This window comes from Thermobia domestica, chromosome 5 (genome assembly GCF_964235325.1).
Source record: "Thermobia domestica chromosome 5, izTheDome1.hap1.1, whole genome shotgun sequence".
Taxonomy (NCBI): Eukaryota; Metazoa; Arthropoda; class Insecta; order Zygentoma; family Lepismatidae; genus Thermobia; species Thermobia domestica.
The window spans coordinates 24,145,538-24,161,121 of record NC_137458.1 but is presented as its reverse complement, the minus strand read 5'-3'; the positions used below and the strand labels follow the sequence as shown (position 1 = coordinate 24,161,121).

Sequence of the window (15,584 nt, the reverse complement as noted above, 5' to 3'; positions counted from 1 at the left end):
ATTACAAAATTTTAAAAACTATGCCTGAGAATAATATGGTTCGATTCCCTTTGAAAGCATTATTTTAGTTTAGCGTCCCTTCAGCTTAACGTGATATTCGAACAACCACCTGGGATTGAACCAGGGCCAGAGGTGTGTACGTCAACCACTTAGCTTAGTTTTGAAAATAATGTATGATAACGCATGAGAATATTAAATTTCAGAAATAACGCATGAGAATAATAAATTTCAGAAAAGGCTTGACAGCGCCCCGACGTGGAAAGCAAACCCACCGAGGATTGAACCAGGGCCTTCCACGTTAGAAGCATGTACGCTAACCACTTAGCCACGAGTGCATGAATATTTGGTTTAAAGTTTTACGCTATACAGATTTTGTTTTGACAATTACATATGCGTAACGTTAATGTTTGATGAATCTCTCAAACTTGCAAACACTTTGTTTTAGTTTAGCGTCCCTTCAACTTAACGTGATATTCGAGCAACCACCCGGGATTGAACCAAGGTCAGACGTATGTACGCCAACCATTTAGCTTAGTTTTGAAAAGAATGTATGATAACGCGTGAGAATATTAAATTTCAGAAAAGGCTTGACAGCGATCCGACGTGAAAAGCAAACCCCACCGAGGATTGAACCAGGGCCTTCCACGTTAGAAGCATGTACGCTAACCACTTAAATAAAAAAGAGTGCATGAATATTTGGTTAAAAGTTTTACGCTATACAGATTTTGTTTTGACAATTACGTATGTGTATCGTTAATGGTTGGTGAATCTCTTCAACTTGCAAACGCATCATTTAAAGGTCGTTGTGAGTAGAAAAAATGCTGACGCGTATTTTGTCACATCTCAGTACTGTTGAAACATTCATTCATTTTATGCATTCTTTTTATCACTATAGAATGGTAGGTCAGTTACATGCTGATGTAATGGTCTCGAGTTTGGTTTCCAGTATGACAGCAATAAAACACACATTTCAGTAACATAATTATTTTTAAAAAACTTTGATTTCTAGTACGTGTGCTTTCATAATGAGATTCTGAACGTCACCGCCAGGAATCAAACTCAGGACCTTTACATGAATTGCTTAGTTAAGAATTTATCATGAATGTTATGATTTCATGTTTATCAGGTGATTAAGATTTTTCTTTCTTCTTTTCTTTTGTAGTAAATTCACGCTGCTCAATTCCTTTTTTCCCTTACATATTTATCGCAATTGTACCTGTTTGTTTGTTTTCATTTATTAACCATGGCCGAATCGGGTTTTACTGTTCGCAATGAAATCACTCGTCATTATAGACGATTTAACATTGAGGGTAGAATGCTCGAAATTCAATTTAATGCACCGCCCGTAGGAACCGATATCATACAGTATGTACATAATAGTTTCCAAGCAATGCTGGACCATTTGTTAGCCAATGTCGACGATGAGGCGATGGTTGGTTTATCGGTAATATCGCCACGCAACACGAATAAGCCATTTTGGGTGAGTTTTCGCCAAGCGCGAAACTTGACACTGGAAACGATGTGGGCCTCGTTCGAAAGAGTTTTACAAAGTAACAATGCATTTCTCCTGCACGAGCCATTCACCGTTCATTTCCATCGTGTGGATATTCCAAGAGGATACGGATATGGAGATCGTTTAGCCCAAGGAATACTTCAAAATGAAGAATTGTTACGAAGCAAACGAGGGATTGTACGTGTAAGAAATCATGATTCAAGGTGCTTGGCGTACGCCCTTGTCATTGCTATTGGCCTGAGAAAATACAAGAATGTAGATATGAAACGACATAAGCAATATCAAAATCAGAGAAAATGTGTTGTGGACGATGAAGTCGATGCGCTATGTGCAAATGCAGGAGTCACTTTGGATCATGGTGCCAGTGTAAATGAAATACGACAATTCCAGTCATACCTCAAAGAATATAAAATTACTGTTTATACCAGTTTCACAGGCCATGATATCATGTACGAGGGGCCCAATGATGAAAATCGCACTCCCATAAATTTGATTTGTTTGGCTGGCCACTTTGACATCATCCAATCTTTAACTGCTTGTTTTGCAACCAAGTTTTACTGTGAAGCGTGCCATAAAAAGTATAGTAAACGTAATGAACATGTGAAAAATTGTCCTGTAACGTGCTCCAAATGCTTACAGAGACCTCTATGCGACAAGAACCAAACACCAATATTGTGCAACGACTGTAATCGTCAATTTTACGGCGAACAATGTTTTAACAATCATCGGAATGCTCCATATCATCAAGGGGAACCTGTATGCAAAATGGTGAAACAATGTACTAAATGTTACAGAGTTTATTCCTTTGTACGAAGTGGACAACGCCTTCATAATTGTAATGAGATCTTTTGCAATGTTTGTAAGAAGATTGTTCCGGGATCTCATCAATGTTTTATGCTTCCTGATCGCCAATGCTTGAAACCTGGTGTTCCTTCACGCATGCACGCAAAGAAAGCCTTGTTGATTTTCTATGATATAGAATCTATGCAAGACAAGAATATTGATGATAATACGTATGTACACATTCCGAATTTATTGGTTGCACAACAAGTATGATACGCATGTGTTGAAAACAATAATATCCAGCAGTCTTGCAGTACGTGTGGTCAGCGCCAGCATATTTTCCAAGGGGACGATCCAGTTTATGATTTTCTCCAGTACTTGCGGGAACGTCGTCCCAATATAAATAGGATTTTCTGTCTCGCTCATAACTCGAAGGGATACGATGGGCATTTTATTCTAAAGACCATGGTAGAACAATGCCAATGGAGACCTGACGTTATATTAAATGGGACCAAGATACTGAGTTTAACCTTGAATAATCTGACGTTCATTGACTCGTTGAACTTCTTGCCTATGGCATTAAGTAAATTGTCAAAAGCGTTCAATTTACCCGCAACCAAAGGCTACTTCCCGCATTTCTTCAACACCAAGGAGAATCAATCGTATATTGGACCACTTCCAGAAACAAAGTATTATGGTGCAAATGAAATGACCGTCGAAGACAGGAACAAGTTCATGCATTGGTACAACGATCATCGTAATGACACGTTTGATTTCCAGAAAGAAATTATCAAGTATTGTATTCAAGATGTCAATGTACTGCGACAAGCATGCGTTTCGTTTATGACGTCATTTGAAACAGAAACCAAAGTGAATCCCTTCTTGGAGACGATCACGATTGCCAGTGCCTCCAATTTAGTATTCCGCCGGAATTTCCTCAAACCCAACACCATTGGAATTCTACCGGCACATGGCTATCGATGGAGAAGTACCCAATCGATCGCTGCAATGCAATGGCTGGCCTACATTGAAAAAAAAGAAGAAAAACAAATCTTACATGCGGCCCGACAAAAAGAAGTGTTTATTGCGGGATTCCATGTTGATGGTTACTACCAAGATCCTGAGACGTTAGAGGAGCACGTCTACGAGCATGCCGGCTGCTTTTATCACGGGTGTAAAGTATGTTTTACTACAGGCCGTAATCAGCCCATCTATGGCAATCCAGAAGACACCATGGAATTCCGTTATGAACGAACGCAACGCAAAAATGCAAGACTGCGTGAATTGGGGTACATTGTACATGAAATGTGGGAGTGCGAATTTAATCAGTTCTTAAAACAAAATCCTGCAATGGCGACGTATCTGAAGAATCACCCGTACATGAACCGTAGACCATTAAATACAAGAGATAGCTTTTTTGGAGGAAGGACCAATTGCGTGAAATTGTACCACCAAGTCGACGAAAAAGCAGGAGAAGTAATAAAATATTTCGATATTGTTTCACTTTATCCTTACATCAATAAGTGTGCTAAATACCCTGTAGGTCATCCTAGAATTTATCTACAGGGTGATGAAAATATACCACCAATAAATAAAGTCAATGGTCTGATCAAAATGACGATATTACCAAGTCAACATCTTTATCATGGTCTCCTGCCTTACCGATGCAACAAGAAACTACTCTTTCCACTGTGTGCTGCGTGTGCCGAAGAAATGAACCCAGACCCTACAGCAACGTGTACGCACAACGATCAGGAGCGGTGCCTCACTGGAACATGGGTATCATATGAAATACAGAAAGCAATAGAATTGGGATATCAACCGGTGGAAATCTTTGAAATTTGGGATTATGACATTGAACAATATGATCCCGTCACGAAAACAGGTGGCTTGTTCACGGAATATATCAATACATTTTTGAAATCGAAAATGGAAGCGTCTGGCTGGCCCAGTTCCTGTGTGACCGAAGAAGACAAATCAAAATTCATACAAACCGTCCTGGAGCGTGAAGGTATTGCATTGGATCCGACCAAAATTGAAAATAATCCTGCACGAAGAAGTTTATCTAAGCTTTGTGTTAACGCATTATGGGGAAAACTTTCGCAAAGATCAAACTTTAGCCAGACCACAATTATTGATCGGCCGGAAGAATTTTATGAAAAACTCACTTCCCCCGACATTAAACTCCATCAAATTGTACCCATCAATGATACGATGTTGTATGCGTTCTGGGAGTACAATGAACATGTGCCTGTTCAAAACCGAAACACCAATGTCGTGTTAGGCGCATTTACAACATGTCAGGCACGTCTGGAATTGTACAAGTACCTGGAAATGTTGCAGGAACGTGTTTTATATTTCGACACGGATTCTGTGATATTTACAGAAAAGCCCGGAGAGCCAACCATTGAACCTTCAACGTACTTGGGATGCTTATCGGACGAGATGGAGTCTTACGGCCAACGAGCGTACATCAAGACATTTGTCAGTGGAGGACCGAAAAATTACAGCCTAGAAATATACAATCCGGATACCAACATCACCAGCTACATATGTAAAATTAGAGGATTTACATTAAACTATGGTGCAGGACAACAATTAAATTTCAATACGCTAAAAGAAATGATTACAAATCAATGCCGTGGACAAGTCACCATCACCATCCCCCATAAAATATGCAGGACCAAAGACCATACCATCGTCACACGCAAAGAAGAAAAAATGTACAGTATCCAGTACACAAAACGTCGATTTAAAGAACTCAATTCTTATGATACGGTTCCGTACGGGTATGTTAAAAAACAGAAGATGGAACTGGAAAAAGAAGATGAAGAAGAAAAAACTGTAAATACCCAATAAGGCCATAATTTCTTTTTTCCTTTTCCTTTTTTTCCACTCCTTAACCACAAAGCAGCAACACCAAGAAGAAAAAAATGAAGTACCTGGAAGAGTTCATAAACCATCACCAACACTATCAGTGGAAGAAATGCAGAATCTCATATTCAACGGGGAAATCTTGACCATAAAGGAGCAACACCAAGAAAAATGCAGTACCCAGAAGAGTTCGTAAACCAACATCAGTGGTTGAAATGGTGTCATCTCGTACCCGAGGATGAAGATGAGCCTAAACAGATCCATCATTTACGAGTAAGTTTTATTTCTCTCTTATCAATATTGACTCGTTTTTATTGTTTCAGAAAAAAAAAGAAATTCATAAAGTAATCCGTTGTTTCTTCTTTTTCTTTACAGGATACGTCTACAAGATTCGAAGATGATGACACGTCCAACATATTCATTAATTAGATCCTGCATTTATTATGTTAATAAAATTGTATGAGAAGAGCACATACCTTTCGTTAAAATACAAGAAGTTGAAAAAAAATACGTTTTATTATTTCTTGAAACCCTGAACACTTGTTTTCAAATCATGGTAATCTTGAAATTTTAAGGTGGAAAATATATCCAAGATTTGGTTTACACGATTTTGTTCGAAAAATTAATTAAAGAATTTTATAGTGTCCAAAATTTGGTTTTTAATTTAGTTCAAAAAAATTGATTTGAAAATTTTCAAATGTGGTTTACATCTTTAGTTCAAAACTTGATTTTAAAAATTGGTTCGAAATTTTTTTTAATTTTTAGTTCGAAAAATTTTGATTTGAAAATTTAGTTCGAAAGTTTTTAGTTTAGTTTGTTTTTTCGTTCGAAATATTTTTCATTAATTTTTTTTAGTTCGAAATTTTTTGGGTTCGAAAATTTTTAAAATTCTTTTTAGTTCGAAAATTTTTTTAATTTGAAAATTTAGTTCGAAAGTTTTTAGTTTAAAATTTTTTGTTCGAAAAAAAAATTTGTTTAAATTTTTTAGTTCGAAATTTTTTTGAAATTTTTGTTTCAAAATTTTTAGTTCGAAAATTTTTTGTTTTAAAATTTTTAGTTTTGAAATTTTTTTAGTTCGAAAAAATTTTAGTTTAAAATTTCTTGCACTCTGCGGAACCGTTTCGAAAAGAATCGGAGCAGTTTCGGTAAGACAAATCTGGCAACACTGTTTCCATTAATGAAGCGCTTACTGAGCGTTTAAAAAATCGCTTAAACTCACAACAATGTGTTATAAGAAATCTACAAGCGACACCCCTCTTTCACCATTGTTACTTTCAGAGACATAGGCTACTAATTCAAGGACAGGAACTCCATCAAGGTAAGAAAGCTGGTAATCATCTTATCTGTCAAAGAGAACGATAATATTTAATGTAAACTTCAGTACAATATCATGATACCAAAAAGTGTTATTTAAGGAGGAGGTTGAACCCTCCATGGGAACTTTAAGGATAACCATAAAAGGGAACAAAATTCTAAAATCCAGGATCGCCGTCATAGCACTCTGAATTTCTAGCATTGGGGTGGGGATGTAAGATTATGCGATTTCTATCAACCAATCAACATCGTGGTACCAAAACATTCATCTTACCCGTAAAATGGAAACAAATGAGTGAGGGGTTTTCCCATGTAATCTGTTCACCATGTGGTAGGTCTAAAATCATGTAACTTCTATCTGCCAATCAGAATCGAGGTACCAAAGTATACACCAAAGAGAATACCTGAATTTCAAAAATCCCAGGGACTAAGATCATGTGACCTCAGGTATCAAAGCACACAGCTTACCCGTAAAAGGGAACGATTTTTAAAAATCCCAGAGCCTAAGATCACGTGACCTCTATCAACCAATCAGAATCAGGTATCAAAACACTCATCTTAACCGTAAAAGGGAACAAATTTCAAATATCCCACAACCTAAGATCACGTGACCTCTATCAACCAATCAGCATCGTGGTACCAAAGCATTCATCTTACCCGTAAAAGGGAACAAATTTTCAAATATCCCAGGGTCTAAGATCACGTGACAGCTGTCAACCAATCAGAAACACTCATCTTACCCGTAAAAGGGAACAAATTTCAAAAATCTTGGTCATAAAAGAGAATGAGGGTGACTCATGACGTCATACCGCGTGACCTGAAAATTTAAATTTCCCGCGTGGGCGGGGCCTCAAGTCACGTGACCTCTCTCAGCCAATCAGAATCGAGAAATTTTTGCTGACTCGGCTGGACATACGTCGGTCCCTACTACTACATGGGGAGTCGAAACTGTAGAAGTTTGTATATGAGCCCGTGGTGCCTGACTTTATCAAACGCCTTCTCTAAGTCAAATACGACTAGACAGGATGGTTTTGCAGAATTGTAATCTTGAGTAATAAGTGATGTCAGTCTTAAAAGCTGATCGTTAATAGAAAAAGAGGGTCTGAAGCCGGCTTGTGTGATAGGAATTAAGCTGCGATCGTTTAGGTAGACATAACACCAGCCATATCACCGCCAGCACATATCAGAAATACCTCGTTACTGGCTGTAAGTATTTGCATTGCTTTTTATTGTTTAGTATGAGCAAAGTTTTGCAAAACATATTTCGCATTCACGGCAAGTAACTAATAACATTCTATGTTTTCTGTAATCGGTCACTATAATATTGTTGTAAACCTGTGAATCATCTGACAACAGTTACACAGATAGCTGTGCTTCCATCTGTTTTCTTTATCTGTTATTCTTGCGTCTTAGCATATATGAACATAAGGTGGCAGAACTGTTGCCTATGTAACTGTTGTCAGATAATTCACAGGTTTATAACAATATTATTGTGACCGATTACAGAAAACATAAAACATTATTCGTTACTTGGCATAAATGCCAAAGATATTTCGCAAAGCTTTGCTCATATTAATTGATAAATACCAATACAAATTCTCTCAGGTTGTAACTAGTTTTTTCTGATATGCTCGGAAGGTGATGTCTTCGTGCTGAATTAACACACAAGTAACTCGCTAAAGTGGTAGTCATTTAGTGTTGTTTCAACACCTCATTTTTTACAGTGCACTTATGAGGCACTTATTTGAATACGTTGCAGTAGTAGGCCGTAATAAACATCTCGCGAGTTCTAACTGATTCAGTAAATACGATTTTTTAAAATTACTAAACAATTAAGGTGAGATTCTCATTAAACTTATCATAATGGGTAATTAATCAAATTAGGATCAATGGGCTATGACTGTGTTTGGTCGGACTTAGCCCAATCTAGTCACCACTGATTACAGTACTGTCTGAAAGTTTAACATAGAATTATGTTTAACTAAATTTACTGTTCTCTCATTTGCTTTCATACCAACATACCATCCGACACTATATTATGTGATAGCAAAACATGTGAAGGAAGTACAAAGATGGTTATGATGAAACAAAATCACCATGTTAACAGTAATAAAATTTGGATAATCAACCATTTTTCAATTAATCAAGTTTCTGGAATATACAATAATAGATAAATATAATCAGATATAATCTAACTTCGAAGCATGTGAATAAACTGTAAAAATGGTTATGTTCAGAGATGCATTTCAAAACGAAATGAGTCGATTTTGAAAAATGTCGTAATTTCACGTGTTTGATTTTGCTCGAGTTTTGGTATGTTATGAGATATCAAGAGAAGTGTTGAAATTGCAAAGTAGAAGATGCTGATGGTTCACCGTTTCCAAGATAAAGGGCACTAACGTGAAAAATGCTTCAAATATGCATATATTAAAATATTTGTGGTTACAGTTTGGTAAATTTGAGGAACATGGAACTTTGTCACAGTGCACATAGCAATACAGGGAAATATACAAAAGAAAGAAAGAAACCAATATAAAAAATATTGCCACCACAATGGCGGACTAAACTGTAAAGGTCGTTCACGCAAAAGTGAACCAAGTTTGGTCATCTTTGGGGAGTGGAAGGGGAAAGAACCACTAACCTTTATTGTGTGACTGACAACCTAGGACCTTCCTCAAAACATTTGTTTATATTTCAGCTGGTGGTATGTTGCTACTTCCTGTGTATGGATGTTATTGTAACTCAATATTGTCAATATTGGTCATATTGCAAAAGAACCTGGAGAAAAATTGTTCAGCATGTGGGAAAATAATCTTGTGCGGTATGTCTCTTTGCAGTACAAATATGATTTGGTGGTTCATGGTATTGTCCGAGTTATCAAAGGTGCAATATGGCTGTGTTCGGATAATGAAAAACTGTTTAATAGCACATGTAATATAGATGTCTATGATTACAACCCATATGTTGTACATAAAAGGCATATTGTTATACTAATAGGTGGTTGATATGCAAAAATTATGCTTACATAACCTGTAACATGAAAGTATGTGTTTCATCAGCAATTCTTTGGAACACACTACCACTGCTGCGTACACATTCCAGAAGAAAGTTCTAAAGCTTTTAAAACAGCATCTACCATCATACAGAAAGTTGTGTACTTCACAGATGGCGCCGTTTACCAGTATAAGAACAAAAAAAATAATCAACCTACTGTACCATCAGGAAGACTTCACCCTGGAGGCAGAATGACACTTCTTTGCCACTGCACATGTGATGATGTCGGTGGGACTATGAAGAACCATGTGGCTAAGGCATCATTACAGCAATTGGATGATCCCATTCAGACAGCTCAGGAAATGTTCAACTTTTGTGCGGAGAACATCCGTGGAATACAGTTCATTTGTGTGTCCCGCATGGAGATAGACGAACAAGAGGTACAGCTTCAGAACTGTTATGCTTCTATTGTGGCTGTGAAGAATACTAGACAACACCAATGTTTATTCCTACAACCGTTAACCAGTTACGGATTTAGTTAGTCATTTTTATAGTGTGGATTGTGGTTATTGGAAAGACATGCATTCAATTCGTAAAAATACCCTGAAATTTCAATTCAACCGCTCTATGCGATATATAAAACCTAGTTCGAGTGACATACATATTTGGTTATCTGAGAACTTCAGTGACATTATGAACCAAGTAGTAGGTTTACAGCTGCATAATGAGGACTTTGCTTTGTATGTGAAATTTGAAAGCGACATAGTATTTAACGAAGTGTTGACTCAGTTACCTGAAACTATTCCCTATGTTTATTCAAATGGGGTACGCAGCATTGTTCGTGTATCGAATGCTGAACTCAATTACATTAAAGTTCGGGTATTTGATTTGCCTCTAGAAGTAGGCAATACTTTTCTTCATGATGTGTTGAGTGAATATGGCGAAGTCAAGCAAATTATTAACAAAAAGTGTTGTGCTACTTATAAATATGCCATTTTGAATGGGATTCGATCTGTATATATGATTCTGAAAAAAAAAAAAAGATTCTTCAAAACTTAAAGTGATGTCATATTCTGAATACGTTGTTTATTCTAATGAACCTAAAACGTGTTTCCGATATCTGCGGACTGATCATGTACCCTCTCAATGTAAAGTACCCTCCCGTGCTTAAACTCGACCAGATTCTAGACCGAATGAATTACAAATGACAGATTTATCCACGGGCGGATTACCGACACACCGGAAAATAGGAACGCGTGCTTTAGTTCATCTTTCTAACCATGTTCCTTCTTCTACATATACCAATCGTGACTCTAATCGTATCCTGCCTGCAATTCCCGATCTTAATACCTTTCCTGCTCTCAAACCGCCGTTATGTGAAGAACACTCCCCAGAAACTATATTGTCGCCTTCGAACCCAGACCCTTTAGTGCATACATCAGATATTGAAACGAAGGCTGCCCTACAATTAGTAAAAATGCATATGCCATGTCAATCCACATCACAAAGAATCAAAAATCTACTTCGGCTTCCCTAGACATTAGTAATACCTTCCCTCGTTCCGAAAAACAATCGAAGCTGACTTCTTTTCAACTCCCTAGCTGTTCTTTAAGGAAGAAGAGGAAAGTGTTGTCCAAGGACAGCCATACAGTTACAGACAGTGGACGTGCAATCGAGTCATTGACTCAGAATAACAACGTTGAATCCAGTTTGGAGAACCACGAGATTTTGTCAGGCGATAAACCACACATCCCAGCAACGAAGCAATCTCTTACGTAACAAGCTTTCGTGTATTTCCTTCCCCTTTTTATGCGTGTGTGTTAGAGGTGTTTTGCGACTATCCTTTTGATTATAACCATGAAATGCATTTCTCTGAAGCAGTGTTTTCTTTCTATTTTGTAATTAATATTATTGATTGCTCCGTTATGTCGATTTGGAGGGAATTACGTTTCGGTAACGTCAATTACGATATGTTTTACCTTAGTTTACAACCAATATGAGGTTCCGCAATTCAATCCTGCTGTGATGCCAGACCCTCTCCCTTTTCTTCAAACAAATGCAAGAAAATTTTGTTCTTTAAATATAAATGGTATAAAATCTAACCGTTATAAGCAGAACCTTAAAATATTTATTCAACGACATAATTTTGAATACTTTTTACTACAAGAAGTCAGTTTTTCTGACTTTCATTTTCTTCCTAATACATACAGTGCGATTGTAAATATAGGCACAAATGCCCGTAGAACTGCGATATTAGTGAAAGATGGTATTGATTACTGTCAAGTGAAACGAATTCCATCGGGACGTGGTATCAGCTTTTACACTGATGGCATCTATGTGATAAATCTGTATGGTCCATCAGGCAATAAGAAACGTGCTGAACGCGAACGTTTTTATAATGAAGACATATTGTCCCTGTTACCGGCAGATTCTAGTTGCGTTTTAGTGGTTGGTGATTGGACACTAATGAGATACGATTTCTCACTTCCGTCCTAGCAGGGCATTTCAAAATTTTGTGAAATCTTTATCGCTTCGAGACGTGTGGTGGTTCCCTTGGCAGTTTCCTAAATTCACGTACAAAAATTCGAAGATGATGTCTAGGCTTGAAAGGTTCTATTCCACGGATACGCAAATGTATAAAGTCACCAAAATCGATATTCTTGTTCCAGCGTTCACTGATCATGCTGCCCTTTATTGTACTCTAAAATTGCAGACGCATATTAGACAAACATATGGATCAAGCTATTGGAAATTAAACACTGCACATTTTACAACATAGTGATGTGCGTACAGACTTTCATATGCGTTAGACATATTGGCAAAATCAGAGAAAATATTTTTCTAATATTATTCAATAGTGGAACCATTATGTCAAACCGAAAATAGGAGTTTTTCTCCGGTCTAAAGGTCGTGAACGAAAACATGATATACAGAATACACTGGACCACCCTAGTAGCCCTAGTAATCGTCAATATATCAATCATATTAAGGCCCGCATTCTCAGTGTACAACCATAATTACTTCAGAAATATTATGTCACAATGGATACGAGTGATGTAATTCCCAATGATCAATCGTCTCTTTACCATTATGTGTGTCACCAAAAACAGCGACATTCTCAATATGTTAGCTCTCTTCAGACAGAAGATGGTAGACTTATTACAGACCTTCATCGCATTCGTTAGACTATTTTTAATCATTTTAGTGACATGTATGGAAAGATTGTCAGAGATCGGCGAACTATTAGTGAATATTTACAAGTGTCACTCACTCAAATACCTGAACATTTATTTAATACCTTTTTGGCGCCTATACAGAAAGAAAAGATTTATTGTTGCTTCAAACTTGCAAAGAACGCAAATGCGCGGGGATTGATGGCATCCCTTTTGAACTTTTACAAGCATTATTGGGGGATTTTACAAGGATATTTTATGTGAATTATGTAATGAAATGCTGCGTCAATACCGATAATTCAGGAATAATACTAATTCCAAAGAAAGTGAAAACTGCAACTGTTCATGACTATCGTCCCATCACGCTACTTAACACAGATATGAAAATATTCCAAAAAGTTCTTGATAATCGACTTAAAGCGATCTACCCTTTTCTTATGAGTGACTACCAAGATGCATTAAATCCGAAGTATAATGTTTTTGCAGCGCTTAGTAAAATTCGTGATTTCTCAGCATACTATAAATTTAAACAGAATCCTGCTTTTCTCTTATCCGTTGATTTCAAACAGTCTCCCTCATGACTACCTTTTAGCGGTCTTTCATGCATATGGCTTTCCTCCGTCATTTGTCCAGGTTGTACAGTCAATGTATACACATGCTACAGCGAAAGTTAAAATAAGTGGGCATCTCACCTCGCCTCTCAATATTAATTTTGGCGTACAACAAGGATCTCCGTTATTTATGAGATTATATTGCTTTGGTGTAGACGTTTTACTACGAAAACTGATGCAACTCCATGAACCTCAGTTACATGACTTTCAAGTACTCAATGTGCAAGGTTTTGCTGACGATATAACTTTAAGACACGGACGCAATTTTGTTATCTCCAAGACTGTTTACTGGACTACGAAAATGTTAGTAGAGCTAAGATTAGTTATATGAAATCAACGGTTATGTTTTATTATGTGGATGCCCACTAGGGATATTTTAGTTTTATGGATACTTATACTATAGCCGACACTGTTAAAATATTGGGATTACGTTTCTCCTGTGATTTCCAATGCTCTTACAACTTAATATGGGATCCAATCGTACAACAGATTCGCTTATTAACTAAAGATCATAAGTATCGTTGATTGAACTTACTGCAGAAAACTTCGTTCCTGATTACGTATAATTACTTCAAACTTTGGTATATTGCACATGTATACCAGTTACCAGAACTATATGCAAAAAAAACTGTTCTTTCGAAGTAATAGAAATACTCTATATCTTCCATGTCCTGCGGGTGGATTCAATTTAATGAATATTAGAAAAAGTGTCAGACACTGTATATGCGAACAACCTACCGCTATTACATGGACCAAACGACTCATACGTATCTGTGGTTCCACTTTTGGGCAGAAAATATATTTCCGAATAATCCGCCTTTAATTCGTTTTTATAAATTGATCCCAGATTATGCACGTACTCTTATTCAATACTGCGCTTACAGTGGTATTCAAGATAATCCCAATGATTTGTCTTCCAAGCAACTCTATTCACTGTTAATGAAACCAGTTTATGCGGATACTAGTCCATTAGTGTGTCAAAAATTTCCGCAGTACAATTGGTCACGTAGGGCTATACAGAAAAACTGTAATTCAGAGTGTATCACAGCAGATGTTAGAAGTGCGTGGTACTGCCTTATTTATGACTTATTGATTACAAATGAGAAATTATTTGCTATGCATCGTGTAGTGAAAGCGGAGTATTCTTTGTGGTCAGCTTGATACCTTACTGCATCGCATCACGTCCTGTATTTCCACACGACCAATTTGGGATGCCTTGAGTCGGATGCTCGGTCTTATTTTTCGACAGCCACCCTCTACATTCTCTCCCTCCATCTTACAATTTCCAGACTATCACTGGTACCCGCAGAGTAAACTAAATGCAATTAATTGGTTGAATGGACATTTTATATACTATATCATTCAATATCCTATCAAGTTGTCATGATTGGATTTTACTTGGTATTTACAAACTAGGAGATTGTATTTGTTTAATGCAACTCGTCAAACAGAGACAAAAAAGTTTGCAAACTTTTTACGCATTTTACATGACCAACAATAATGTAGTTTACTTTTTTCTGTAATGACTTGTGTTATACAATGTACTAGTCAACACTCATGTGAAATAAAAGAAGTTTAAAAACTGGTAGAACGTTCACCTCTCGTGCGTGGGGTCCCTGGTTCGATCCCCGCTCAAGTCAAGTGAACTTTCTGGTGGACAAACACCGTATGCGCGGCTTTTCTCGGGGTTGTCCCGTTTCCTCTCACTTTCTTCATTCCACCATTTTCTCTCATTTCTCATCATCGCGGTTTCCTTTAGCCTAACCGTCGTAAACGTGGGACGTAAAACTTAAAGATTTAATTTCATTTTTAAAGGCACAAGGTTGTCAGTCACACAATAAAGGTTAGTGGTTCTTTCCAATTCCACTCCACGAAGATGATCAAACTTCTGTCACTTTTGCCTGAATGACCTTTACATTTGACCCGCCATTGTGGTGGCAATATTAGTGATATTGGTTTCTTACTTTTTTGTATATTCTCCTGTATTATTTTGTGTATTGTGACAACGTGTCATGTTCCTCACACTCACCAAGCTGTAACAACAAACATTTTAATATACGTATGTTTGGAGCATATTTCACGTGTTCAATGCATTCTATCTTGGAAACTGTGAATTATCAGCACCTGCCACTTTGTTTTTCAACACCTCTCTTGGTGTTTCATAACATACCAAAAGACAAGCAAACTCGAAAACGGTGCAACTACACCCATGTGCAGATTTCGCTTGGAATGCACCCAGACAAAAAAATCATTTAGTAGCTACAAGATCTGGAAATTCAATAAAATTATATCCAAGCAATTTCCAAATAATACGGTTCAGAA

The 15,584-nt window shown here is 37.1% G+C and overlaps 1 protein-coding gene across 7 annotated transcripts in view; it reads right to left on the bottom strand.

Annotated features, from left to right (window-relative positions):
* LOC145685795 (uncharacterized) overlaps positions 1 to 15,584 on the bottom strand; it is a 276,175-nt gene that overhangs the window by 16,753 nt on the left and 243,838 nt on the right. The gene's annotated exons all lie outside the window — the stretch shown is intronic.